The sequence below is a fragment of the Aphelocoma coerulescens genome, unplaced genomic scaffold, assembly GCF_041296385.1.
Source record: "Aphelocoma coerulescens isolate FSJ_1873_10779 unplaced genomic scaffold, UR_Acoe_1.0 HiC_scaffold_64, whole genome shotgun sequence".
Lineage (NCBI taxonomy): Eukaryota > Metazoa > Chordata > Aves > Passeriformes > Corvidae > Aphelocoma > Aphelocoma coerulescens.
In genome coordinates this window covers 545752-573346 of record NW_027183992.1, presented here as the reverse complement: position 1 = coordinate 573346, position 27595 = coordinate 545752, and the positions used below count along the sequence as shown (strand labels likewise).

General features: G+C 58.4%; 1 protein-coding gene and 1 pseudogene across 1 annotated transcript in view; one reads left to right on the top strand and one right to left on the bottom strand.

Annotated features, from left to right (window-relative positions):
- Positions 1 to 27595, bottom strand: part of LOC138102228 (zinc finger protein 729-like) — a 427468-nt gene that overhangs the window by 12334 nt on the left and 387539 nt on the right. The gene's annotated exons all lie outside the window — the stretch shown is intronic.
- Positions 3481 to 26955, top strand: LOC138102237 (zinc finger protein 271-like; annotated as a pseudogene).

The following is a 27595-nucleotide window of genomic DNA, read 5'->3' as shown; positions in this document are numbered from 1 at the left end:
ACACATTGGGACCCAGCGGGATACACCAGGACCAGGACTGGAACCCACTGGCACCAGAATTGGGGTAACAGGGGCCACACTGGGAGCAACTGGGACCACACTGAGGGCTAGCGGGAGCAGCTGGGAGTGGCTGGGAGCAGCCGGGACAAACCGGGCGAACATGGAACAGACAGGGGACACGGAACAGCCAAGGGACACGGGATGTCCAAGGACCGTGGAAGGTCCATGGAACGCTGAGCGTCGCTGCCGCGGCTGGAAAAGGTTGAATGGAGTTTTTATCCCGTGCCGTTCCCGGCGAGCAGCGGCAGCTCCGCGTCCCCGGCCCGGGGGTTGGGGCAGGGAAGCCGCTGGCAGCACCTTCGGGGCACAGCCGGGGGCTGGGGGGCTCCTCGCCACAGTTCCTTTTCTCTCCCCAGCTAAAATCGTTCCCTCCCATTCCAATCCCCTCCATTCACATTTTCTCCCCAGAATTAAAGTTTTCTCACTCCAATTAAACTCTTCTCCCCAGTTAAGCCCTGAGGCTCCTCCGTGCCCCCAGCTCCTCCTGGCAGGACGTGGCCGGGACCTTCTGGAAACAGCAGCGGAAAGAATTCAAAAAGTCATCATTATTTCGGTTGATTTCGTTGGTTTGCGGGGGAGAATCGGTGGGACAGCACCTCACCACAAACCTCCGGGAGGAGAACAACGACGGGGGGGAACGGGGTGGAGGGAATTGGAAAAAAACCACAATAAAATAGGAAGAAAAAAAAGAAAAAAACGAAAATAAGAATAAGAGCAAAAATAAAGTAAAATAGAATATACAACAAGATAGCATAACGTACCTATGAAAAAAAATTAAATAACGGCAGGGGTTGTTGTGTTGGGACTTCTGATTTCTTCTCCAAGCTCCGAGCCGGGTCTGAGCCAGAAACCGGTGGGCTGGCAGAGACATCGCTGCTGAGGGGCTGAATATTTCCAAGACTAAAGTATCAAGGAACACCTGCGGTGTCCGATCCCCGGCAGCAGCGACGAGGCCTCGGGGAGCGGCGGCGGGCGGGGCCCTTTGGAGCCGCCCCGAGGCCTTGGTGCCGCCCGGGTGCCTGAAGGAGCCGCTCGGCGGGACGGGGGAGCTGGGAACGAGAGAAAACACAGAGAAAAGAATAAAATCCTATCAAAGAGCCGCACCGAGGGGAGGGGGATGAGAGGTGTGAATGGAATAAAATGTAGAGATTAGAATAAAAAATTATGAAAGAACCGCCCCGGGAGTGGCCGCTGCGCAGCGACTAAAAAGCGGCACCGGGGGATTCCGGGGGTTGTTCCCGTCAGCTCCGCTCAGCCCTCGGGCACCGCGCTGGGGCCCCGCGCACTTTTCCAGCCCGGCCGCCCCCACGGGCCGGACCCCGCGGCTCCCGCTGCCGCCGCCTCGGACCCGGAGAGCCAAAAAACCCCGGAAAATCGCTGCCAAGCACTAAAGAACCTTTCCGTGCTCAGCGAGGGGCGCAGAGGGGGGATCCTTATGAAGTCCCCTCAGTCCCTGCTGGGCACGGCCGGGCATTAGCGCAGCTCCCGGGGCTGTGTCCCGGCACCGGCTGCTGCCACAGGGCACGGCGCTGCCGCGCTTGGGCATCAAACGCGACAGATTTGGGGAGCAGGGACGGCCACAGAAACCCTCGGGGAGCCCTCGGGAGCCTGGAGCTGCACGAGGGACACAAAGGATGCCCCGGACACAGCGATGGCCCCAGCAGCGGCTCTGTCCCCCAGCACGGGGCTGTGTCCCAGACCCCACGCTCCAGCCCGAGGTTCGGGGGCGGCAGCGGAGCTGCTGGACGGAGCTTCCAGCCCCGCCAGCTGCAGCTCCGATCCCTTGGGCCGTGACGCCGGTGACGGGTGTCCGTCGGCGCTCGGCGTCTGTCAGCTTTTGCAATGCAGAGGGAGAAACTGAGTCCCAAGTGGAGTCGGTTTCCATCAATCGCTATTTCTCCTTTCTTTTCCATGACGGATTTCACAGCGCTTCCTTTCGGCCCGGAGATTTGGAGAACAAAATTCCCGGCTGCCCCGGCATCCCTGCAGCTTTCCACAGCCCCAGCCTCGTCCCTCCTCTCCCGTTTCCTTCTCTCCAGTCTCTCCCTCGTGGCGCTGCCGGCTCAGAGGAAGGACATTCCCCCGGCACCCGCTGCCTCCTCCTCCTGTCCCGTGGGGCGCAGTTGGTGCTTCTGGAGCCGCCTGCCCGCGCAGCCGGACCCGCCCTGCGGCCGCTCAGCGCCGGAGCCGAGGGAATGAACTGCAGGCACCGCTGGGCTGGGCTGGCCCCGGCCGGGTGCCCGGTGCCACCAAAGCCGCTCTGGCACTCTGCTCACAGCTGCAGCACACGGAACACAGAAGGAAAGGCTTGTGGGCTGGGATCGGGGCAGGGAGAGCTCACTCACTGCTCACTGCTAGCGCCACAACAGACCCGAGCTGGGGAAATTAATGGAATTTATTTCCAAACCAATCACACCAGGAGAAGGAGAACTAAAACAAATCCTAAAAAACACCTTCCCCACCCCTCCCTCCTTCCCGGGCTCCCAGTCTCCGCCCGCAGTCCCTCCTCTGCCCTCCCTGCACGGCAATCTTGTCACCAGCCATGAACTTGGCTTTTGCCTCATCCCGGGATCTCTTCCCAGACAGGAAGAACTTTCCCCAGCAGAGATGCAGGCCCTGACGGCCTTTGAGGCTCAGGGTGTTTCTCCTGCAGCTCCTTGCAGGTCTCCTATTCCCGAGCCGGCTCTCCTGCGCCACAGGACTCTGCCGGCTGCAGCTTTGCAAACGACAGGTCCAGGTCTGGATGTTCCTGCACGATTTGCTCGAGGTCCTTGGGGGCTGCAGCCGATCCATTGTTGCTCTGTTCCTCCTCGGCACGGAGCCCATGGATCTGATGGCCCCTGGCCAGGCCCTGGCACAGGAGGTGGAACCCGGGTGCTGCTGCAGCGGCGCCGGGGGTGCCCCAGGACTCGCTGTGGCTGCTGTGGCAGCCGCAGCACAGCCCGTTCCCAGCGAGGAGCCGAGGGCTCCGTGGGGCTCTGCAGGACCTCGGCCCTGGGGCTCATCTGGATCAGCCCGGGCAGCTGGGCTGGACTTGGCTTCGTCTGTGTCTCGGGCTGCCCTGGCACAGCAGCTGCCCAGCGCCCAGGGGACAGCAATGGGAGAGGGGCAGGTCGGGGTGAGCTTCAGTGTCTGTGCCCGGCAGAAATGCCAAAGCCTTCCCTAAGGAGCAGGGAGTGCTGCCAGAGCACAGGATGCTGCTGCTGCTGCTGCTGAGCACGGCACGGCCCCAGGGCTGATGTCAGACAAAGCCGGGATGGGAGCCACAAACAACAGGAGGAGGAGGAGGAGGGGCAGGAGAGGAGGAGAAAGGACAGAAGAGCAGGAATAGCGATGGGGGAGGATGGATGGAGGATCTGGAGCGGGAGGAAGAGGAGGGATAAAGGGGGAGGAGCGGGAGGAAGAGGAGGGAGACAGGAGGCAGGAAGAGGAGCCGCCACGTGCATCCATCGCTCTCTGTGTCCGCAGCTCTCGGCCTCGCTCCCCCCATCCCGCAGGTGACCGGCGAGGGGCAGCTGGCCCCAAATATCTTGGGCGGTGCCTGGGGTTGTTTTGGGAGAGGGGATTTTTGGAGCTTGGAGGACTCCAGCACCGAGCCCCAAATATCTTTGTTGGTTCTTGGGGGAAGGGGGGTTTGGTGGGGCGGGGGGGGAGGCGAATGTTTGGATCATGCAGGACTCCGAAGGTGAGTCACAAATGCCCCTTAGGGGATCTTGGGGAGCTCCCGGGACGCGGGATGGGGCCCGGGAAGGGTGGGATGTGGATTGGGGTGTGGGATGAAGTCTGGGGGAGGGGGATGGGCGGGATGGGGCCTGGGATGAGGCAGCCGAAGGTTGGGGATGATGAGGCCGGGGGGACTCCACTCCTTAGGGCCCTGCGGGGTATCCGCCGGCTCCGAGGGAGTTTTGGGGCACCCCTAATCCTGAGGGGGGTGGTGCTGGCAGCGGGGGGACACGTGGCTCCGGAACCTCCCGACCCAACCGGCGCCCCCCTCGCCCCCAGCGCCCCCCGGAGCGGAATTTGGGGAGGGGGAGGTGGGGGCGGATTGCTTGCGGGAGCCCCGCGGGGCCCGGCCCTGCCCGGGCACGGCTGATGCCGCCCGCCCGCGCTCCGCACTGGTCCGGACTGGTGCTCCCAGTGCCGTGCGGGGCGGGGCCACTCTGGGGACCCCCCAGGGCACAGCGCGGCTGCTTTGGGGCTGTCGGCAGCGCCCGGCGCTGGGCATGGGGCGTGTGGGGGCAGCTGGGGCCGCACTGGTGGCACTGGGGGTGCTGGGAGCCCCCTCGGCCGCGGGCGAGGAGCTCTGGGATGAGGGTAGGGGTGGAAAAGGGGGAACCCGTTGGCAACAGGGGGAGAGCAGTGAAAAGGGGATCGGACTCCTCAAACTGAGTGGGAGAGGGGACTGAGGGCCCCAAACCAAGCGCGTGGGACACTGAAGCTTTGGGGAAAGATGAGAAAGGAGGCGGATTGGGGGGAGAGGGAGGAAAAAGGGAGTGGGATCCTTCCCCTTAGTGGGGTCGGTTGGTGGCTTAGGAATGGGGCATGATGGGAAAAGGGTGGAGGAGGGGGAAAAATGGGGGGTGGGACCTCCAGTCGAAGTGGGAGGGGTGTGGGGAACCCCAAAGTTGCCATCATGGCAAGGGACTGATCTCCTGTGGGAAGAGCTTTGGCTGGAGCACGGAGCTGATCGCCCAGCACAGGATCCAAGTGGGGGAGAAGTCCTGTGTCTGCCCAAGCTTTGCCCAGAGGTCCCATCTCAGAGGAGAGAGACCCTACAGGGGCCAGGAGTGCAGGAAAAGGAGTGCAGGTTGGTAGGAGTCCCAACCTCACCAGGTACCAGGGGATCCACACTGGGGAGCCCCTATGGATGCCCAGACTCTGAGAAGGGCTTCACCGTGAGCCCCAAGGCCCTGGAACACCTGTAGGAGACTCCTGGAGGAGGGTCCCTACAAGTTCTCGGCTGGAGGACGAGCTCCAAGGAGCCCAGGTCCCCCCAGAACCACCACCTGAAACAGAAGGTGGTGACAACTCTCCATCCCAGGGCCCTGGGAACACTGTGGGGTCTCCAGCCTGACCCCCTCCAGCAGGGGCTCCCACCAGCCCTCATCCTGCCCCTAAAATCCCTTGGGATCTCCCATCAATCTCTGCATCCCCCGTTTCCCTCTCTATCCTGATATGAGACCAAAGGGCTGGAAGTCCCCACCCATGGTGACCACAACACCAAATTTTTATCTCCAACCACCAGTTTTGCATCTTTTCCCTTGGCCAGGTTCCCCCTCAGTGGGTGCGAGCAGCCCAGAGCCCTGCACTGCCCATCCCGACCTGTCCTGGCTCCATTCCCATTCCTCCCGTGGGGTGTGAGGGGTTTGGGGAATCAGGGGAGGAGGAGGAGGGATGGAAGAGAAGAAGGAGGGAAGAAGGAGTGGGAGAAAGGATGAAGAGAGGAGGAGCAGGAGATGGGATTAGGGAGAAGGAGGAGAATGGATGGAGTAAGATGAGAAGAAGGCAGAGGAAGAGGAGGAAGCTCATGGGTCCAGCGCTCCCAGAATTTGCAGGCCCCTCACCCCAAGGAACATTGACCCCCCCATCCCACAGGTACCGGGGGAGGGGGAGCTTGGCCCAAATATTCTGGGGAATCCCTGGGCCGGTGTTTTTGGGGGGGATGTTTGGATCTTGTGGGACTCCAAAGCTGAACCGCAGGTGCCCCTTGGGGGGACACTGGGGGGTCCCCAGGAGGTGTTTTGGGGGGTTCCTGTGGTGGCTGCTGGCAGAGCCCTGGTGGGGTCGGAAGCATGCGAGTCCCTCCCGCAGTGGGGGTTGGATCCACCTGGGTCAGGCACTGCTGCCTCCATCCAGGAGTCAGGGGCCTGCAGGACCCATCAGTGGAGACAGAGGGGGAACCTCGGGAGCCCCAGAGTGAGGAGAACAGGGAGGGGCAATACTGGGACCAGGGGACCCCCGGCAGTCTGGAGGAGCGAACCCCTGTGACGCCCAGGACCCCAAAGTGGAGAGCCCAGAGAGGGGGGAGCGCTGCGATTTGTGGGACCCTCAACAGCCTGGAGAGGGGAAGGGGGGGACTCCTGGGACCCGCTGTACCCTGAAGCCGAGAATAAGGGGAGAAGGGACCCCAGGACCATAAGTGGAGTTCCCTGGCATCCCTAATTGGGGAGACAGAAGAGGGGGGAACTTTTTGGATTCCTGGGACTCCCAGCAGCCTGGGGAGGGCGGGGACCAGGTAGAGAGGGGGACCGCCAATACAAGCGTGACCCCCAGCAGCTGGGACAGGGGGAACCTTGAACACCAAAGGGGAAGGACCAGAGACTGGGAACTCCTGGGAGGCTTTCTCAGGGCTGACTCTTGGTGTTTGGGAGGTTTTTATGGATCCTAGATGCCTGGTGACTTCTAGAGCTGGACTTGGGCAGAGGGACCGTCAAACTCAGCGTGCTCATCCCATTTTCTCCCCAAACCAGGATTTCCCATTCCCAAACCTTGGCCAGATGGAGGAGGAGGCTGCGAGGAAGAGGAAGATGCCCCGGGAGCCCCAGGCAGGTGAGGAGGAAGTCAGTGCCCCTTTCCCCCTCTCTCCTGCTCCATCTCCCAGCGCAGCATCGCCCCCGGCTGCAGGACAACCCCGCTGCCGACGCCGTCCTGCCGGGGACGAACGGGGGGGATCTCCTTGCCCTTCCCTGTGGCACGGAGGCAAATCCCATCCTCTCCTTGTCCTTCCTCCCCAGACAAGGAGCTGAGGACGGAGCCCAGGGAAGACAAATCCCCTCAGCAGAACCTGGTGGAAGAGGCCATTTTGAGCGGCTCCACGGCGCAGGAATCCAACGGGGAAGAAAAACCGCAGAGACCCCACAGGAGGAGGGGCTGCAAACGCAGCCCAGGGTGCTCTGAGGAGGAAAGACCAACCCTGTGCCGGGAAGGCGGCCGGAGATTGAGCCAGAGCTCAGACCTGGTGGTCCATGAGCGGCTTCACACTGGGGAGAAGCCCTACAAGTGTGGGGAATGCCGGAAGAGCTTCAGCCAGAGCTCCCACCTGATCCGCCACCAGATAATCCACACTGGGGAACGGCCCTATGAGTGTGGGGAATGCCAGAAGAGCTTCAGCTGGAGCTTCCACCTGACACGCCACCAGAGGATCCACACTGGGGAACGGCCCTATGAGTGTGGGGAGTGTGGGAAGAGCTTCAGCCAGAGCTCCAGCCTCATCTGCCACCAGAGGATCCACACTGGGGAACGGCCCTATGAGTGTGGGGAATGCCAGAAGAGCTTCAGAGACATCTCCACCCTGCTCTGCCACCAGATGATCCACACTGGGGAACGGCCCTATGAGTGTGGGGAATGCCAGAAGAGCTTCAGAGACAGCTCCACCCTGCTCTGCCACCAGAGGATCCACAGTGGGGAACGGCCCTATGAGTGTGGGGAATGTGGGAAGAGCTTCAGCCAGAGCTCCACCCTTCTCCGCCACCAGAGGATCCACACTGGGGAACGGCCCTATGAGTGTGGGGAATGTGGGAAGAGCTTCGGCCAGAGCTCCACCCTGCTCCGCCACCAGATGGCCCACACGGGAGAGAGGCCCTACAAGTGTGATGAATGCCAGAAGAGCTTCAGCACGAGCTCCACGCTCCTCCAGCACCAGATGATCCACACGGGGGAACGGCCCTATGAGTGTGGGGAGTGTGGGAAAAGCTTCAGCACGAGGTCCAGCCTGATCGTCCACCAGCGCATCCACACGGGAGAGAGGCCCTACGAGTGTTCCGAGTGTAGGAAGAGGTTTCAGACCAGCTCCAGTCTCCTCAGGCACCAGCGGATTCACACAGAGGGGAGGCCCTTCCGCTGCCCCGACTGCAGGAAGGGCTTCAGGCACAACTCCACCCTCATCAGGCACCGGCGAATCCACACCGGGGAGAGGCCCTAGGAGTGTCCCCAGTGTGGGAAGAGCTTCTCCTGCAGCTCCCACTTGACCCATCACCAACGGAGGCACTGGTAAGGGAAGCCCTGCGAGTGGCCCGAGTGCAGGAAGAGCTTCATCCTCTACTCCAACTTCATCCCCCAATGGGGGACCCACGTTTGGCAGAGCCCTGGTGACCCACATTCCTCGTGATCCAGTTTGGGAAGAGCCCTGGCTGGTGCTCTCCACGTCCTCCTGGATCCCTGTAGGCACCTGGGTGAGCACAGGGGCTGGAACATCCATCAGGACTCTGATTGAAATTGGAAATTCATTGGGAAGAGCTGATTTGTTGAGGTTACGGCCCAAAAATTCTCACCTGCTCTGTCCAGTTGTTTCTTCTGGTGGCATCCAGCAATCCTGGATGATCTTGGAGGTCTTTTTCAACCTAAATAGTTTCCTCCTTCATCCTGTCAAAACAAGCAAAATTGGGGTAGAAATAAAGGAATTCAACAAAGGTATCTAAAGCAGCACCATTTTACCGGGATTTGGGGGTGAATTTGGGGTTGGTTCAGGGGAATATTCGGGAGGATTTGGGTGTTGTGAGGCCATGGGCTGGGCAGACGGGGCCACGATCTCGTAGTTGTGCTGGCAGAACGTGTCCACCTGAGCCCGTCTGTCCTCCAGGGATTGCAGGTGTCTGTCCCAGTCCCTGGCCTGGGTCTCCCCGTTTGGGGTGTGCCCCCCAAAGTGCCCAAATTGCTGCTGAAGTGCCTGAGCTGCTCTGGGCTGGGGATGTTCCTGTCCACCAAGCTCTCCTGGTCAGTGCCATGGGGGGCTGGGAGGGGATTGAGGGGCTCGTGGGGGCATTGGGAGGGGCTTCTGTCACTCTTGAGGGCATTAGTGGTGCTTGGAGGGGGCTTTTGGGGTGGTGTGTAAGGGAGTTTTGAGGGTCTTGCCTTGGCTGTGTGTCTTGAGAGAATTTGGGTGGTTCTTGGGGTCATTTATGTTGCAGAGAATGGTTGGCGGGGTTCCTGGCACAGAGCTATGGGGTGGTTTGAGAGGTCTGGGAGTGGCTGTGGGGCTGGGAGGGGGTTTTAGGGCGCTTGTGATCCCCCAGAGCCCCAAAACTGCCACCAGACCCTGCCCCCCAAGATGCTGCTGGGCTTTTGGGGCTTCATGTTGGGGTTCATCCTCCTGGCGCTGCAGAAGAAGGTGAGGGGGTGTCCCCAGGGGCCGTGCGTGTCCCCCCCCAGAGCGTGTGTGATCCCCCCCATCCTGGTGTCACCCCCTTTTCCCTCCCCACAGAGCTCCTGCCTCAGCCCCTGCTGCCCTGGGACGGAATTTGGGGAGGGGGCAGAGGGGGTGCGCAGCCCCTGCCGGGGGATGACCCCGGCCCAGCGCCCTTCGTTCAGCACCGAGCTGGGCTTGGGGCCGCAGGAGGAAGAGGCCGATGGGAAGCAGATCCTGCAGGGGGGACAGGGCTTGGGCTCAGGGCAAGGTTCTGCCCTGCACACCTGGCTCAGGTGTGAGCCTGCCCCGGGAAGGGAGCGGGACATTCCCATCCCCACGGATCAGGGCTGGGAGCAGCACTGGGAGCACAGACATGGAAATACTGGGAGCCACTGGGACCACACTGTGGGGTGAATTATCCCCCCCAGCACCTTTCCAGGCCGCCCTGTGACCTGAGAAATGCTCGCTGGGCCTCAGCCTTGGCCAAGAGCCCCCGGGCTCAGCTGCTCTGAGCTCAGCCGCTGCCGGCTCCCGCAGCCCGCCCAGGGCCGCCCTGCCCGTGCCGGAGCTGTGCTGGAATTCTCTGCTGCTGCTGGGCCACTCGGGGGGTCTGGCCCAGCAGGAAAGGTGACCTTGAGCCAGGAGCTTTCCTTGGCCGCAGCAAAGCCTCAGCATGGAAAGACCTTCCCAGCGCTGTGCCCTGGGCCGGGAGGGATTGTGCCACCAGAGCTGTCCCTCCATTTCTTCTGCCAGGCAGCTCTAGGACATGGAAAGTGGAGAAGCCAGAGCTGCCTCTCAGCTTTCCGCAGCCCTCCAGAGGAATCCTGTGTGGGAAGCAGCCTGGGAACAGGGTTTCTGTGCCAGGGCAGGGGAATTCAGAGCCCTTTCCTCCCCCGTGGGCCGAGGCTCTGGCCCTTGCCCTTTGCAATGGCCCTGCAGCTGCCAGAGGGGCCTTTTTGGCTCAGCTGAGAGCAGTCCTGCTGCAAGGCTGTCCTCGAGCTGCTTGGGCTGCACATGTGCCCAGGGAATGCTCATTGCTTGCAGTCTCAGGGGCTGTGGGTGTGCAGGTGTAACTACTGCAGGAGGGAACAGCTCTGCTGGGGGGAGTTCTCTTTTTCTTGGTGTGTTTTTTATGTTGAATGAACATTCCCTGCCAGCTCCGGGCAGAGCTCTGTAGCTGTATGTGCCACTTGTCTGTGGCACTGTGGCTCAGGAGGTGGCCAAGGGGAGCTTGTCCGAGGTGTGGGCAGAGGAATGGCCATCAGGCCAGGCTGGGGGGTCAGCGGCCGGTCAGTTGCGTTGCGTGGCCGCGGCTCTGGACGCTTGTGTGGGAGCGTGTGCAGGGCTGGAAGGCCGGGGCTGCCGCCGCTGTGTCGCAGAGCCGGGAAGGCCGGGGCTGGCCCGGCCCTGGCCCGGCCCTGCCAGCTCTGCCAGCTGCCGGCGGGGACACAAAGGGCAGCTCCGAGCTGCGGCCGCTGCGCTGCGGCCGCACAAACGCAGCGCCCGCAGAGCTCCAGGGCAAGGTGCTGGCCCTGGCTCGGGGCTGGGCCGGGGCCAGCGGCAGAAAATCAACTTGCAGCTCGGGCCCCGCAGCAGGGAGGAGCAGCAATTGCTGGGGGAGAGAGACTCTTGCCAAGGGCCTGCGGGGCCGGGCCCCAGGGAACGGCTTCCCGCTGCCCGAGGGCAGGCTGAGATGGGATGTGGGGCAGCAATGGTTCCCTGGCAGGGCGCTCAGGGCCTGGCACAGGCTGGCCCGAGAAGCTGCGGCTGCCCCCGCATCCCTGCAAGTGTCCCAGGCCGGCTCGGCCATTGGGGCTTCCTGCCCAGGAGGGCTGGGCTGGGCTGGGGCTGCTGAGGGCGGGATGGGCTCTGGCTGAGCCAGCTGAAGGCTGCGCATGATGAGGCCGGGGGGACCCCGTTGCTGAGTGGGTTCTGGGGTATCCCACATTCCTGAAGGGATTTCAAGGTATGTCCCATTCCTGAGGCGGTTTTGCGGTCCCCCCAATGCTTCGGGAGGGGTTCTGAGAGGGGGGCTCTGGTGCTTGGAAGGGGGACCTATTGGCAGGGAGCTGGGGAGCCCATTTTGGGAAGGATGCTGCTGTTTCTGGCAATGTTTGGAGGTTCTGAATGGCCTGAGGGGCCCTGGCTCTCATTCTGGGACTTGAGGTGAGCCCATGGACACAGCAAGTGCTGAGGAGAGGTTCCAAGCTCCCATTTGGGATGGAAGGATTGAGCGGGTGCCTCCAATAAACTCAATCCCAGCCCCAATGTGTCGATGGCAGCCCCAAATGGCTCGATCCATCAGCCCCAAGGCCTGGCTGTGGGGAGTCAGGAGCCACAGAAGGGGAATTGGTGTCCAGGAGGGATGGGATGGGATGGGATGGGATGGGATGGGATGGGATGGGATGGGATGGGATGGGATGGGATGGGATGGGATGGGATGGGATGGGATGGGATGGGATGGGATGGGGGTGGCATTTTGGGGGTGGGATGAAGTTTGGGAGGGATGGGGTGGTTTGGGCAGTTGGAGTGGGGCACTCCAGGGAGGGAAAGCAGGAGCCGCTTTTGGGGAGGCTCCTGCTCCTTTTGACAATTTTGGGGCCTCTAAGTGGCTTCTGGGAGGTTGCAGGGAATTTGGGGAAAGTGACGTAAACCCACCACAATCTGGGGGGCTGAGGTGAAGTCCCCACATTTTTGGGAGGGTGAGGGGACCCCAATTGGGAGGGGATCCTGCTGCTTTGCACCCCTTCAAGGGGGTGAGAAGTGGCTTGACAAGCTGGAAAGAAAGAAAGAAGGAAAGGCGGCAGAAAAGTTCAAGGGAAGTAAGAAAAAAAGAAAGGAAACAAGCAGGAAAGCAACAAGAAGCAGAAAAGAAATGAAAAAAGGAAAGAAAAGAAAAGGGAAAAAAGATCGAAAAGAAAAAGAAAGAGAGATAGGAAAAAGAAAGGAAGGTAATGGAAAGACAGCAATCAACAAGAAATTGAGAAAAGAAAAGGAAAAGGAAATGACCATAAGAAAGGATGAAAATTTGTTCTTAATAAATATGAAAGAAAGAGCTTGAATGGAAGAGAGAAAGGGAGAAAGCAGCAATAAAAGGAAAGAGGAAAGTGAAAAGAAAAAAGAAAAGGAAAAAAATAAGCAGAAAAATACAAAGGAAGGAAGGAAGGAAGGGAGGAAGGAAGGAAGGACGGAAGACTAAATAAAATGGAACCAACCAGAAAATAGAAAATAAATAAAAGATAAAGAAAGGAAGAAGGAAGGACGGAAAGGAAGAAGGAGAGAGAGAAAGAACGACCAAAAAAAGAGGGGGAAAAGATAGCAAAATCAGAAAGAAAACAAGAAAGCAAGCAAGAAGATAGATTAAAAAACAGGGGGAAAGGAGAAAGAAATCAAAAAGAAATAATGAAAGTACGGAAAAAGAGAAAAAGAAAGAAAAAGGAAGCAAGAAAGAAAGCAGCAAGAGAAGGAGAGAGAAAAGGAAAAGGAAATGCAGAGAAGAAGATGGAAAGATGGAAAGATGGAAAGATGGAAAGATGGAAAGATGGAAAGATAGAAGGAAAGATAGAAAGAAAGATGGAAAGATAGAAAGAAAGATGGAAAGATGGAAAGATGGAAAGAAAGAAAGAAAGAAAGAAAGAAAGAAAGAAAGAAAGAAAGAAAGAAAGAAAGAAAGAAAGAAAGAAAGAAAGAAAGAAAGAAAGAAAGAAAGAAAAAGAAAGAAAACAAAGAAAAAGGAAAGAAAGAAAAGAAAAGAAAAGAAAAGAAAAGAAAAGAAAAGAAAAGAAAAGAAAAGAAAAGAAAAGAAAAGAAAAGAAAAGAAAAGAAAAGAAAAGAAAAGAAAAGAAAAGAAAAGAAAAGAAAAGAAAAGAAAAGAAAAGAAAAGAAAAGAAAAGAAAAGAAAAGAAAAGAAAAGAAAAGAAAAGAAAAAGGAAGAGAGAAGGAAGGAAAGAAAAGCAAGAAGAGAAAACAGGGAGGGAGGGAGAGAGGGAGGGAGACCTCAAGGATGACAAGCTCTTGCTCAGCCTGGGCACCTTCTCCAAAGACACGCTCCACGCCCCATGTGCAGGTGAGTCCAGAGCCAGGGGGATGCTCCCAGGGCTGGGCATGGCACAGCCTGGCCGGGCACCAAAGGTTCCCCCTTTGCTGGGGCGGCTGCAGGGAATTCTTCAGTGGCTGCCAAGCTGCTTTTGGGCTCTGGGCAGCTGCTGAGGAGGTGGCTGTGCCATGGCTGGCTGCAGGCTGGGCACATGTCCTGCCCTCCTGCTCTGCTCCCCAAGGCAGCAATGCTGGGCAGCTTTGGGCCCTGCTCTGAGCACGAACAGCACGGCCTGGGCACTGCGGGCGGCTGGGACAATGTTCCGGTTTGGCCAAATTTAGAAATATATCCTCTGAGGGAAGGCACAACCACCCTTCCCCCCCACCAGGTTCAGGAAAAATAAATTTTCCTCAAAGGAAAGTGAAAGAGATAAAAACTATTTATTTAACAAACACATGGGAAAAGGATAATAATGCTAAATAATAAAATCTCTCGCTGTGGAGGAAAAAGCTGGGAAAGTGTCAGAGTCCTCCCTTTGGTCTCCTCGGAGCTGGGGCTTGGCCCAGGGCCAGGCCCTCTGTGCCCGGTGGAAAGTCCTCCCGATGTGCTCTGATGTTACAGCAATCAAGCAGTCCAGCAGAAAAGGGAGAAAATCCGAAATTCCGGGGAAGGAAAAATTCAACTCTCAGTCTCTCTCTGGAGAAAAAACAGCTGAACCACTGGCCAAAAAACTGTCCTCGGGAAAACAGCAAACCAGGTGCCTCCTCCCTCCCCTGCCTCTGCTGGGAAACCAATTGCTATCTGTGTGTGACCTTGAACAAGCTGCAAACTGCTTTGAAAAAGTTTTGCTCAGTTTTTCCTTCCCCCTCTCAGGCTCAGTCTAGAGGCATAGAAAGGCACAGGAATTAATTTCTGGGCATGGGCAGTGATGTGGGATACACACCATAAGGTCACCCCAAGACAGACAAGGGGACAGGAGGCTTCAGCTGACGGGCGGGTTCTGCTTTCTCTCCTTGCAGCCGGGCTCTGCCGATGCTGAGGCTGCTCCGAGCTCTGCCAGGGCTCTGCTGGGGCTCAGCCCCGGGCACGGCTGGGCCCGCTCTCCCCTCACAGGGCTCTGACAGCTTTGCATCAGACGAGCCCCTTGCAAGCACCGCGACGGAGCTTTCTGCTTTTGCAGGTGAGTGAGACTCTGGTGCCGGCCAAGAGATTGCAGTCAGGGACACACATGCCACTGGCAAGAACCCAAACTCTCCACAGTGCCAGCGGAACGCCTGGATCTGCACAGGGTGTTCTGTCTGTCCCACTCTTCCTTCCTTTTGGGCTGGAATTGTGCCATTGCACTTTCTTCCTCCTCTGGAAGTGCCACGAGTGGGCCAAAGCTGGCGAGTGGGCCGTGTTCCTGAGGCAGTGCAGCCTGGAGCTGATGGAGGAAGAATTGCCCTTCTCCACTGCCAAACCAGAGCAAAAAGCCCGAAGTGGGACTTTGCATCTTTAAGAAAGCTCTGACAATTCCCAATGGAATGTGCAGCTCATTGGCAGGGTGAGAAGGAAGGGCATCTTCTCAGAGACTTGGGGTGGGACAGAGTTTAGATTGCCAGTCCTGCTCGGAGCTGGCAGGGCACAGAGCCGTGCTCAAGGCCAGCCGTGCCCCACAGCAGTGTCTCAGGGCTGCTGTGCCAGGTTACGGTGTCATTCAGAGCCGCTCTGCAGCCCTCAGCTGTCCTCACTGCCGTGTTCCCACTGCCTTTTCCTCGGCGCTCCACCACGATGAGCTCTGTGAATTTTTTCCCAGCTCTGTGCACAGAGCAGCTGTCCAAGAGCTGAAGGGAGCAGCGTTTAGAAGCAGTTCCAAGATTTCTAGGCAGGAAGGGGAGCTGGTGGCCATCCTTGGAACTCGCCGTGTTCATCAGGAGGGGGTGCTGGTTCTTTGGGAATATGGAACAATGGGAACACAAGAGTTGGGGGAAATCCAGGTTTTCTGTGGATCTTTGCAAAGGGGGGAGCAGCAGAAACACTTTGTGTCTGCTTTTGGGGACACAAGGTCCAAGGAGCTGCGGTGGCAGAGGGGGACCTGGGCTGGTGGCCGCTGAGGTCGTGTTTCAGGACATCCTGCAGTGGCACAGGACAGAGCTCCAAGCACCCACAGCCACACTGCTGCAGTCTCTGGGATGCTGCACATCCTCCAGGAAAAGCTGCTGTCACACAATGCACTGGGATTGATAATCTCTATTTGCAGTGCTTTAGGTCCGTGTTTCAGACTGCAATAGTTTTTCACTCAAGACACAAGCCATGCCCAATCCATATTTCAATTTCCTATTGCTTCAGCCACAATTTAAATCAACAGTATTGGAAACAAACATCAAAATCTTTAAAAAAGGCTGAAGAGCTCAGTTAAATGGATCCACACCATCAGCACATTCACAGAGTAAATACCTGAGTTCTGTCAGAAAAATTAATCTACAAACACCAGAGGTTTGTGTCCAAAAAGGAGACAGAGGAGTCCTGTTTCTTTATTCGAATCAAGGGAGAGGCCATGGGGCATTTCCCCTGGGGTCTCTCAGATTTTTGGAGGGCGCAGCCTCCTTTTTATCCTGATTTCCCGGCCGCATTTCCCTCTCTGTTCCCCCATTGGCTGAGGTACTTGCGAGGTGCAGACTTCCAAAAATGCCTAATACCCAAGACTCCCTTCTAATGTATAACCCCGGCCCTCTGTATTTTCATTCTTATGGAATTTAATGGTTCTTCCCATTGTTTCTTTCATTTCTCAATATCCAATTTCATTTATCAGCAGACCTACAGCTTATTTGTAAGGACAAATCTCTTTCTTTCCAGTCATCACTCAGTGGAATCCTTCCCTTTGTTTCTTTTATCTCTCAGTACAGTTTTATCTTCCAGCGGGCCCACAGCTTGTTTGTAAGGACAAGTCCCTCATCCCTTTCAGTAGAAACGAGATGAAGGTAAATTGTAACTTCGAAATAGTTGTAATATGTGAAGAAATGTATTAATACTGACGTGGTAATAAGTGTCTTTTGAGTTGAGAAACTACAGAGGCAGGAGCCAGGACACCTTAAAGAAACAGAGAAGATAAACCGCACATGCCAGGAAGATTGTTATCTCATCAAAGCTCACACCTCGCAAGGAAACTGTCAGCTACAAATTAGGCTGGAGGCTGGGGAGGCACCGGAGAGAGGGGCCCGTCTTCAATTCTGAAGCCATCCCGAGGACAGAAGCGGCGGCGTGCTGGGGGAAGGGGGCAGCGACCGGAGAGGGGGGAAAGGTGAGTGAAGTGTAAATTACTTTCTGGGATTAATGAATATGTAACAGTTTAAGAGAATACTTAAGTGCACAGTAAAATGAATGGAGTGCGCCTCTGGCAATATTGCCAAGCGCCCCAGTGCTCTGACACGCCTTTGTTCTACTAATAAATGTTCATTAATATATTGCTAAAAATTTTAACTCCTGAATTCATTTTCCTGAAGAGGAGACCTGCAAGGAGCTGCAGGAGAAACACCCTGAGCCTCAAAGGCCGTCAGGGCCTGCATCTCTGCTGGGGAAAGTTCTTTCTGTCCGGGAAGAGATCCCGGGATGAGGCAAAAGCCAAGTTCATGGCTGGTGACAAGATTGCCGTGCAGGGAGAACAGAGGAGGGACTGCGGGCGGAGGCTGGGAGCCCGGGAAGGAGGGAGGGGTGGGGAAGGTGTTTTTTAGGATTTGTTTTAGTTCTCCTTCTCCTGGTGTGATTGGTTTGGAAATAAATTCCATTAATTTCCCCAGCTTGAGTCTGTCGTGGCCCTGACAGTGAGCAGTGAGTGAGCTCTCCCTGCCCCGATCCCAGCCCTCGAGCCTTTCCTTCTGTGTTCCGTGTGCTGCGGCTGTGAGCAGAGTGCCAGAGCGGCTTTGGTGGCACCGGGCACCCGGCCGGGGCCAGCCCAGCCCAGCGGTGCCTGCAGTTCATTCCCTCGGCTCCGGCGCTGAGCGGCCGCAGGGCGGGTCCGGCTGCGCGGGCAGGCGGCTCCAGAAGCACCAACTGCGCCCCACGGGACAGGAGGAGGAGGCAGCGGGTGCCGGGGGAATGTCCTTCCTCTGAGCCGGCAGCGCCACGAGGGAGAGACTGGAGAGAAGGAAACGGGAGAGGAGGGACGAGGCTGGGGCCGTCATTTTATTTTTTTCATAAGTACGATGTCTTATTTTATTGTATATACTATTTTACTTTGATTTTTTTTCTCTTATTCTTTTTTTTTCTTCTTCTATTTTTTTGTGGTTTTTTCTCTATTCCCTTCCCCTCTCCCCCCGCCGTTGTTCTCCTCCCAGAGGTTTGTGGTGAGGGGTTTTCCCACCGGTTCTCCCCCGGAAACCAACGAAATCGATCGAAATAATGATGAATTTTTGAACTCTTTCCGCTGCTTCCAGAAGGTCCCGGGAGGAGCCGTGGGCGGGGAGGGGGTTCCCGGTGCCGGGGGCAGTCAGCGGTCGCCGGGCAGATCCCGGCGGCGAAGGTCCGGAGGCAGAGAAGCCAAAGTGTCCGAGGGAGCGCGGGGGGAGGGGACGGGGCAATTCCAGGGAATTCACCTGGATCCCCTCCTGGCATCCCCCGGGACCCTCCTCGGCCGTGCCCTGCGGGACCCCCGGGCCGGGCTGGGCTGAACTCCCGGGCCCCGCGGCCAAACTCTGCCTGGAACCCGCTGGGTTCGGCCCGAAGCGGGGCAAGCACCGGGACCCGCGGATCCATTTTGTCCTGCGGCTGCGGGGCCCCAGCCCCGGCGGAGCAGGACTGGGCGCTGTGACCCCGATCCCTGACTCCCAATCTGCTTCTCTCTCGCCTCTCCTGTCCCTTTCCTTTGGGTGATCGTAAATCCCGGAGCGGCTGCAGAGCCCCGTGCCCAGCTCGGGTTTCCCAGGAAAGGGAGGCCTGGGGCGGAGGTGCCCCGGCATGGCCGGGAATGGGGGTGCGGGTTTCCCCGGGGTCAAGGACACAGGGAATCCAGGGGCTGGGAGAGGAGGATACCCGGGAAAGGGGGTGCAGGGTGGTGTTGGTGCAGGATGAGGGGTGCAGGGGGGTCCCAGTGCCCAGGAATGGGGATTCAAGGGGGTCCCAGGGAGGCTCCCCAAAGCCCCTTGCAGGGAGGAGCAGGAGCTGGGTCAGGAGCGCTGTGGGAGAGAAAAGGGGGTGACCCTGGCATGGGGGGGACATGGGGGAGTCACACGCGCTCCGAGGGGGGGGACACGACCTCGGGGACCCCCCCTCACCTTCCCCCGCAGGTGGAGGCCGAGCCCCAGCCCAGGAGGACGAAGCCCAACACGAAGCCCCCGACCACCGTCAGCATCTTCGTGCCGGGCAGGAGCGGCAGAAGGAGCCGGGCGGCGGCGGGGGCTGAATCCCGGCAGGAGGAGGAGGAAGAGGAAAGGGCCGGGGCCGCCCGCGGTGTCCGATCCCCGGCAGCAGCGGCGAGGCCTCGGGGAGCGGCGGCGGGCGGGGCCCTTTGGAGCCGCCCCGAGGCCTTGGTGCCGTCCCGGGTCCCAGTCACTTCCACTTGCCCCAGTTGCCCCTAGCTTGGTCCCAGTTCAACCCAGCACATTCCCAGTTGCTTCCAGTCCCCACCCAAATGGTCTCAGGCACTCCCAGTATATCCCAGTTATTCTGAACATTCTTGTAGTCATTCCCAGGCATGGTCCAGTTGCCCCCAGTACTATCCCAGTCACTCCCAGTACATCCCAGTTGTCACCAGCATGCACCCTGTCATTCCCCGTTGTTCCCAGCTCCTCCCAGTGTGTGCACAGGTGGCTCCCAGCATGGGCCTGGCAGCTCCCAGTAACCCCCACTCAGGGTCCAATCACACCCACCATTATTCCAGTGTCATTGTAGCCACTCCCAGCATGACCCCAGTCACTCCCAGTCACCCCCAGTATGATGCCAGTGGCCCCCAGTGTGATCCCAGTCACTCCCAGTCACTCCCAGTCACTCCCAGTATGATGCCAGTGGCCCCCAGTGTGATTCCAGTCACTCCCAGTCACTCCCAGTATGATGCCAGTGGCCCCCAGTGTGTTCCCAGCTGCTCCTGGGTCATGCTGTCAATGCCAGCATGACCCCAGGAGCCTCCAGGATGATCCCAGTGACTCCCTGTCTCTCCCGCCTCCTCCCAGTTGCTTTCAGCTTGATTCCAGTTGCTCACAGCCACTCCCAGTCGATGCCAGTATGATTCCAGTCACCCTCAGTGTGATCCCAGTCTCACCCACCATGGATCCAGCTGCTCCCACTGTGCTCCCAGTATGAACCCAGTTGCCTCTAGAGTAGTTCCAGTTGTCCCCAGTTCCTCCCAGTATGAACCCATTTGCCCCTAGGATAGTCCCAGTCCCTCCCAGGGTAGATCCCAGTCACACCCAGTTGCCCCCAGTGTAGATCCACTGCATCAGGCCAGCTGTTCCCAGTGTGGTTCCAGTTCCCCCAGTATGGTTACAGACACTCCCAGTAGATCCCAGTTGCCCTCAGCATGTTCCTAGTCATACCCAGGCACTCCCAGTGTCCCCAGTAAGGTTCTAGTTACCTCAGAATGATCCCAGTCTTTCCCAGTTTCTCCTGGTTACCTCCAGGACAATCCCAGTTTCTGTCAGTGTCCCAAAGTGTGGTCGCAGTTGCTCCCAGTATCATCCCAGTTGTCCCAGTTGTGGTCTCAGTCCCCACAGCATGGTTCCAGTAACTTCCATTGTATCCCAGTTGTTCCCAATGTTGCCCCCTTTTCCTCCCAACATGGGCCCAGTAGTTCCCAGTAACCCCCAGTCAGGTTCCATTCACACCCACTGTAATCCCAGTGGCTCCCAGCATGATCCAATAGGACCCAGAGTCACTCCCAGTATGGTTCCAGTCACTTCCAGGATGACCCCACTCACTCCCAGTATAATGCCAGGTTCCCCAGTCGTGATCCCAATTGCTCCCTCTCAATACCAGTATGATCCCAGTAGCCTTCTGTATAATTCCAATCCCTTCCCACCACTTCCAGTATGATCCCAGTTGCACCCAGTCACCTCCAGTCTGGCCCAAGTCACTCCCAGATACTCCCAGTATTATTCCAGTCACACCCAAAGTGAGACCCTGTTACTCCCAGTCTGGGCCCAGTTGCTCCAAGTCTCTTCCAGTATGGTTCCAGTCATGGCCAGCACCTTTCCAGTCAGTCCCAGTCTGATTCCAGTAGGATCCCAGGCACTCTCAGATACTGCCAGTACTATTGCAGTCACTCCCAGTATGATCCCAGTCAATTGCAGTAGGATCCCAGTATGACCCCAGCATGGGCACAGCTGCTCCCATTATCATCCAGTGTGATTCCAGTTGCTCCCAGTTACCCCCACTGTGGTTTCAATCTCTCCCAGTGCATCCCAGTTGCACCCAGCATGTTCCCAGTCACTCCCACTTGCCCTGAGCTGCTTCCAATGTGATCCCAGTGTCTCACAGCCACTCCCAGTCACCCTCAGTGCAGTCCCAGTTGCCCCAAATATGATCCAGTAGGATCACAGTGCAGTTGTCCCTAGAATAGTCCCAGTCCCTCCCCATATGATCCCAGTTCCTCCCAGCGTGGTCCCAGTCATGCCCAGTTGCCCCCAGTTCAGACCCAGTCACTCCCACTCGCTCCCAGTTACCCACAGTGTGGCCCCATTTCTCCCCACCATGGTCCTGGTTGTTCCCAGTGTGGTTCCAGTCACCCCAGGATGGTTGACAGATGCTCCCAGTATATCGCAGCTGCCCTCAGCATGCTCCTAGTCATTCCCAGTCACTCCCAGTGGCCCCAGTAAGGTTCCAGTTATCCCAGTACAAACCACTCAGTGCCAGTGGTGCCACTGCTGGGATCCCCCAGCCCTCTCTGCGTTCCCCCTCCCGGCTCTCCAGGCTCTCGAGAGGAGCCCCAAGGGCTGCAAGTCCCCACGCAGGGTCCCCAGCAAGGCCCAGTTTGGATCTGCAGCCCCCAATGTTCCCAGTTTCCCTCTCCTTTTCCCCGGGCCGGGTTCCCCCGCCCCCAGCGGGTGGGAGCAGCCGAGAGCCCCGCGCTGCCCATCCCGACCTGTCCCGGCTCCATCCCCGCTGCTCCCGCGGGCTGCGAGCGGCTCGGGAACGGGACAGGAGGAGGGAGGGAGGGAGGGAGGAGGGGGAGGTGGGATTGGGACGGGGCGGGAGGAGGAAGAGGAGCAGGAGGAGGGAGGAAGAGGCGGAGCGGCAGCGGGAAGCTGGAAGAGAGGAGGAGAGGCGGAATCTCGCGGCTCCAGCGCTCGCTGAAGTCGCAGCCCCCCGGGAGCATCGCCCCCCATCCCGCAGGTGCGGCTCGGGGGGAGATCGGGGGTCCCCGGGAGGTGTTTTTGGGGCTCCCGGTGGCGGTGGCGGCAGAGCCCCGGCGGGGGCGGGGGGATGCGGGTCCCCCCGCGGTGGGGGTTGGGCTTCCCGGGCCGGGCCCTCCGAGCTCTGCCGGGGCCGCGTGGGGAGCGCGCGGGGCCGGCGGGGCCGGGGGGACACCGGTTTTGGGGAGCCCCGGGAGCCCCGGCTTCCGTAAGCGGGACCGCAGAGAGAGGAGAGCCCCAGGACCCCAAAGCGGGGACCCCGAGAGGGGGGACCCCTGGGATTGGCGGGACCCCGGCGGGGGGGTCTGGGGGCTGCAGGGGCGGCACGGCCGGGAAAGGGGCTCAGGGGTCCCGGGGCCCGCAAGTGGCTGCTCCCAGTAGGAGCCCAGTCAGTCCCAGTATGATCCTGGTCACTTCCCCTCCCTCCGTGCATGATCCCTGGTGCTCCCAGTAGGAGCCCAGTCACTCCCAGTCATTCCCTATTGTGATACCATTTTCCCCCAGCACGCTCCCAGTTGCTCCCAGTTCCTCCTCCAGCTTTTGTCCAGTGTGTTCCCAGTTCTCCCAGTTGCCCCTAACATAGTCCCAGTCAGTCCCAGTATGAAGGCAGTCTTTCTCAGCAAGGCCCCAGTCAGTTCCACTTGCCCCCAGTTGCTTCAAGCTTGGTCCCAGTTCTCCCCAGCACATTCCCAGTTGCTCCCAGTGTGGTTGCAGTCCCCACCCAAATGGCCTCAGACACTCCCAGTATATCCCAGTTATTCTGAACATTCTTGTAGTCATTCCCAGGCACTCCCAGTTACCTCAGCATGGTTCAGTTGCCCCAATATTATCCCAGTCACTCCCAGTACATCCCAGTTGTCACCAGCATGCACCCTGTCATTCCCAGTTGTTCTCAGCTCCTCCCAGTGTGTGCACAGGTGGCTGCCAGCATGGGCCTGGCAGCTCCCGGTAACCCCCAGTCAGGGTCCAATGACACCCACCATTATCCCAGTGTGATTGTAGCCGCTCCCAGGATGATCCCAGTCACTCCCAGTATGACGCCAGTGGCCCGCAGTGTATTCCCAGTTGCTCCCTATCAATGCCAGTGTGACTCCAGGAGTCTCCAGGATGATCCCTGGGGCTCCCTGTCTCTCCCAGTATACTCCCAGTCACTCCCAGCATAATCCCAGTTTCTTTCAGCGTGATTCCAGTTGCTCACAGCCACTCCCAGTCAATGCCAGTATGATTCCAGTCTCTCTCAATGTGATCCCAGTCTCACCCCCCATGGATCCAGCTGCTCCCACTGTGGTCCCAGTATGAACCCAGTTGCCCCTAGGATAGTCCCAGTCCCTCTCTGCATGATCCCAGTCAGACCCAGTTGCCCCCAGTGTAGATCCACTGCATCAGGCCAGCTGTTCCCATTGTGGTTCCAGTCACTCCAGTATGGTTACAGACACTCCCAGTATATCCCAGTTGCCCTCAGCATGCTCCTAGTCATTCCCAGGCACTCCCAGTGTCCCCAGTAAGGTTCTAGTTACCTCAGAATGATCCCAGTCTTTCCCAGTTTCTCCTGGTTACCTCCAGGGCAATCCCAGTTTCTGTCAGTGTCCCAAAGTGTGGTCGCAGTTGCTCCCAGTATCATCCCAGTTGTCCCAGTTGTGGTCTCAGTCCCCACAGCATGGTTCCAGTACTTTCCAGTTGTTCTCAGTTGCTCCCAATGTTTCTACTTTTTCCTCCCAACATGGGCCCAGTAGCTCCCAGTAACCCCCAGTCAAGTTCCATTCACACCCACTGTAATCCCAGTGGCTCCCAGCATGATCCAATAGGACCCGGAGTCACTCCCAGTATGGTTCCAGTCACTTCCAGGATGATCCCAGTCACTTCCAGTATCATTCCAGGTTCCCCAGTCGTGATCCCAGTTGCTCCTTCTCAATGCCACTATGATCTCAGTAGCCTTCTGTATAATTCCAGTCACTTCCTCCCACTTCCAGTATGATCCCAGTTGCACCCAGTCACCCCCAGTATGATCCCAGTCACTCCCAGAATTATTTCAGCCTGGGCCCAGATGCTCCCAGTCACTTCCAGTATGGCACCAGTCACTCCCAGAGATTCCCAGTATTATTCCAGTCATGCCCAGAGTGACTCCATGTCACTCCCTGTCTGGGCCCAGTTGCTCCAAGTCACTTCCAGTATGGTTCCAGTCATGGCCAGCACCTTTCCAGTCAGTCCCAGTCTGATTCCAGTAGGATCCCAGGCACTTTCAGATACTGCCAGTACTATTGCAGTCACTCCCAGTATGATCCCAGTCAGTTGCAGTAGGATCCCAGTATGACCCCAGCATGGGCACAGCTGCTCCCATTGTCATCCAGTGTGGTTCCAGTTGCTCCCAGTTACCCCCACTGTGGTTTCAATCTCTCCCAGTGCATCCCAGTTGCACCCAGCATGTTCCCAGTCACTCCCACTTGCCCTGAGCTGCTTCCAATGTGATCCCAGTGTCTCACAGCCACTCCCAGTCACCCTCAGTGCAGTCCCAGTTGCCCCAAATATGATCCAGTAGGATCACAGTGCAGTTGTCCCTAGAATAGTCCCAGTCCCTCCCCATATGATCCCAGTTCCTCCCAGCGTGGTCCCAGTCATGCCCAGTTGCCCCCAGTTCAGACCCAGTCACTCCCACTCGCTCCCAGTTACCCACAGTGTGGCCCCATTTCTCCCCACCATGGTCCTGGTTGTTCCCAGTGTGGTTCCAGTCACCCCAGGATGGTTGACAGATGCTCCCAGTATATCGCAGCTGCCCTCAGCATGCTCCTAGTCATTCCCAGTCACTCCCAGTGGCCCCAGTAAGGTTCCAGTTATCCCAGTACAAACCAGTCAGTGCCAGTGGTGCCGCTGCTGGAATCCCCCAGCCCTCTCTGCGTTCCCCCTCCCGGCTCTCCAGGCTCTCGAGAGGAGCCCCAAGGGCTGCAAGTCCCCAGCCAGGGTCCCCAGCAAGGCCCAGTTTGGATCTGCAGCCCCCAATGTTCCCAGTTTCCCTCTCCTTTTCCCCGGGCCGGGTTCCCCCGCCCCCAGCGGGTGGGAGCAGCCGAGAGCCCCGCGCTGCCCATCCCGACCTGTCCCGGCTCCATCCCCGCTGTTCCTGCGGGCTGCGAGCGGCTCGGGAACGGGGCAGGAGGACGAGGAGGAGGGATGGGAGAGGACCCTCAACAGCCTGGAGAGGAGGGGGGCGGACTCCTTGGAGCCCATCACCCCCAGCATTCCTAAGTGGGGAGACGGAAGAGGGGGGAGCTTTTCGGATTCCTGGGACTCCCAGCAGCCTGGGGAGGACGGGGACCAAGTAGAGAGGGGGATCCCCAATACAAGCGTGACCCCCAGCAGCTGGGACAGGGGGAAACCAGAACACCAAAGGGGAGGGACCAGAGATGGGGAACTTTTAGGAGGCTTTTCCTGAGCAGGTTTTTATGGACACACAATGACTGGTGGCTTCTAGAGATGGACTTGGGCAGAGGGACCTTCAAACACAACGTGCTTATCCCTTGTTTTCCCCCAGACCAGGATTTCCCTTTCCCAAACCTTGGCCAGATGGAGGAGGAGGCTGCGAGGAAGAGGAAGATGCCCCGGGACCCCCAGGCAGGTGAGGAGGAAGTCAGTGCCCCTTTCCCCCTCTCTCCTGCTCCATCTCCCAGCCCAGCATCGCCCCCGGCTGCAGGACAACCCCGCTGCCGACACCGTCCTGCCAGGGACGGACTGGGGGGATCTCCTTGCCCTTCCCTGTGGCATGGAGGCAAATCCCGTCCTCTCCTTGTCCTTCCTCCCCAGACAAGGAGCTGAGGACGGAGCCCAGGGAGGACAAATCTCCGCAGCAGAACCTGGTGGAAGAGGCCGTTTTGAGCGGCTCCACAGATCAGGAATCCAACAGGGAGGAAAAACCACAGAGACCCCACAGGAGGAGGGGCTGCAAACGCAGCCCAGGGTGCTCTGAGGAGGAAAGACCAACCCTGTGCCGGGAAGGCGGCCAGAGATCGAGCCAGAGCTCGGACCTGGTGGTCCATGAGCGGCTTCACACTGGGGAGCGGCCCTACAAGTGTGGGGAATGCTGGAAGAGCTTCAGCCGGAGCTCCAACCTGATTGTCCACCAGATGATCCACACTGGGGAACGGCCCTATGAGTGCGGGGAATGCTGCAAGAGCTTTAGCCACAGCTCCAGCCTGATCCGCCACCAGAGGATCCACACGGGAGAAAGGCCCTATGAGTGTGGGGAATGCCGGAAGAGCTTCAGCCAGAGCTCCCACCTGATCCGCCACCAGAGGATCCACACGGGAGAGAGGCCCTATGAGTGTGGGGAACGGCCCTATGAGTGTGGGGAATGCCGGAAGAGCTTCAGACAGAGCTCCCACCTGATCGTCCACCAGAGGATCCACACGGGAGAACGGCCCTATAAGTGTGGGGAGTGTGGGAAGAGCTTCAGCCAGAGCTCCAGCCTGATCGTCCACCAGCGCATCCACACTGGGGAACGGCCCTATGAGTGTGGGGAACGGACCTATGAGTGTGGAGAGTGTGGGCAGAGCTTCAGCCGGAGCTCCAACCTCATCCGCCACCAGAGGATCCACACTGGGGAATGGCCCTATGAGTGTGGGGAATGTGGGAAGAGCTTCAGAGACATCTCTGCCCTGCTTTGCCACCAGATGATCCACACTGGGGAACGGCCCTATGAGTGTGGGGAATGTGGGAAGAGCTTCAGAGACAGCTCCACCCTGCTCCGCCACCAGATGATCCACACGGGAGAGAGGCCCTACAAGTGTGGTGAATGCCAGAAGAGCTTCAGCCAGAGCTCCAGCCTGATCGTCCACCAGCGCATCCACACGGGAGAGAGGCCCTACGAGTGTTCCGAGTGTGGGAAGAGGTTTCACACCAGTTCCAGTCTCCTCAGGCACCAGCGGATTCACACAGAGGAGAGGCCCTTCCGCTGCCCCGACTGCAGGAAGGGCTTCAGGCACAACTCCACCCTTGTCAGGCACCAGCGCATCCACACCAGGGAGAGGCCCTAGGAGTGTCCCCAGTGTGGGAAGAGCTTCTCCTGCAGCTCCCACTTGACCCAACACCAACGGAGGCACCGGTAAGGGAAGCCCTGCGAGTGCCCCGAGTGCAGGAAGAGCTTCATCCTCTACTCCAACTTCATCCCCAATGAGGGACCCACTTTTGGCAGAGCCCTGGTGACCCACATTCCCTGTGATCCAGTTTGGGAAGAGCCCTGGCTGGTGCTCTCCACATCCTCCTGGATCCCTGTAGGCACCTGGGTGAGCGCAGGGGCTGGAACATCCATCGGGACTCTGATTGAAATTGGAAATTCATTGGGAAGAGCTGATTTGTTGAGTTTACGGCCCAAAAATTCTCACCTGCTCTGTCCAGTTGTTTCTTCTGGTGGCATCCAGCAATCCTGAATGATCTTGGAGTGCCTCTGTGTCCACTGGGAGCAATTCCCACCACGCCCGGTCAGCTCTGGACACAGCAGGCTGCGGGGACCAGCCTCCGGTATCGAAGTGACCGGAGGTCTGGCTCATGGATCCTTCCTCGGGACCTCAGGGACCAAGGCAGATGGCGGAGGAAAGGAGGCAGGCCCAGAGTAGGGTAAAATCCAGAAGGTTTATTGTACCTCCAGACGGAGGTCCTCACCAACCAGGGGAGCCCAACTCTAAGGCACCAAGCCAAGGGTGTGCAGGAGATTTTATGGATGGGTGGCGGTCAAGGGAAGGGTTACAAAGGAACCAATCGGGAAGGGGATGGGTAGGGCAAACAGGGTGATAGATGTGTACAAGAACCAACTGTAGCAAAGGGAGGGAGGGGCTCCTATCCCAGGACCAATCACTTGGCCCCCTGGCCAGAACTTTCCAGATGCCTGGGAGGGGTGCCAGAGTGACGGACAGAGCCCTGGGAGGAGACAGAACCGATACATGGGGAGATTTACATAAAACAGGGAGGGCGCCAACTGGGATAAACCAAACATACTGAACGTAAGGGGAAAACCGGACTGAACCAACAAACACCAACAAACACACTCCCACATCTCCCCCTTTTTTGTTT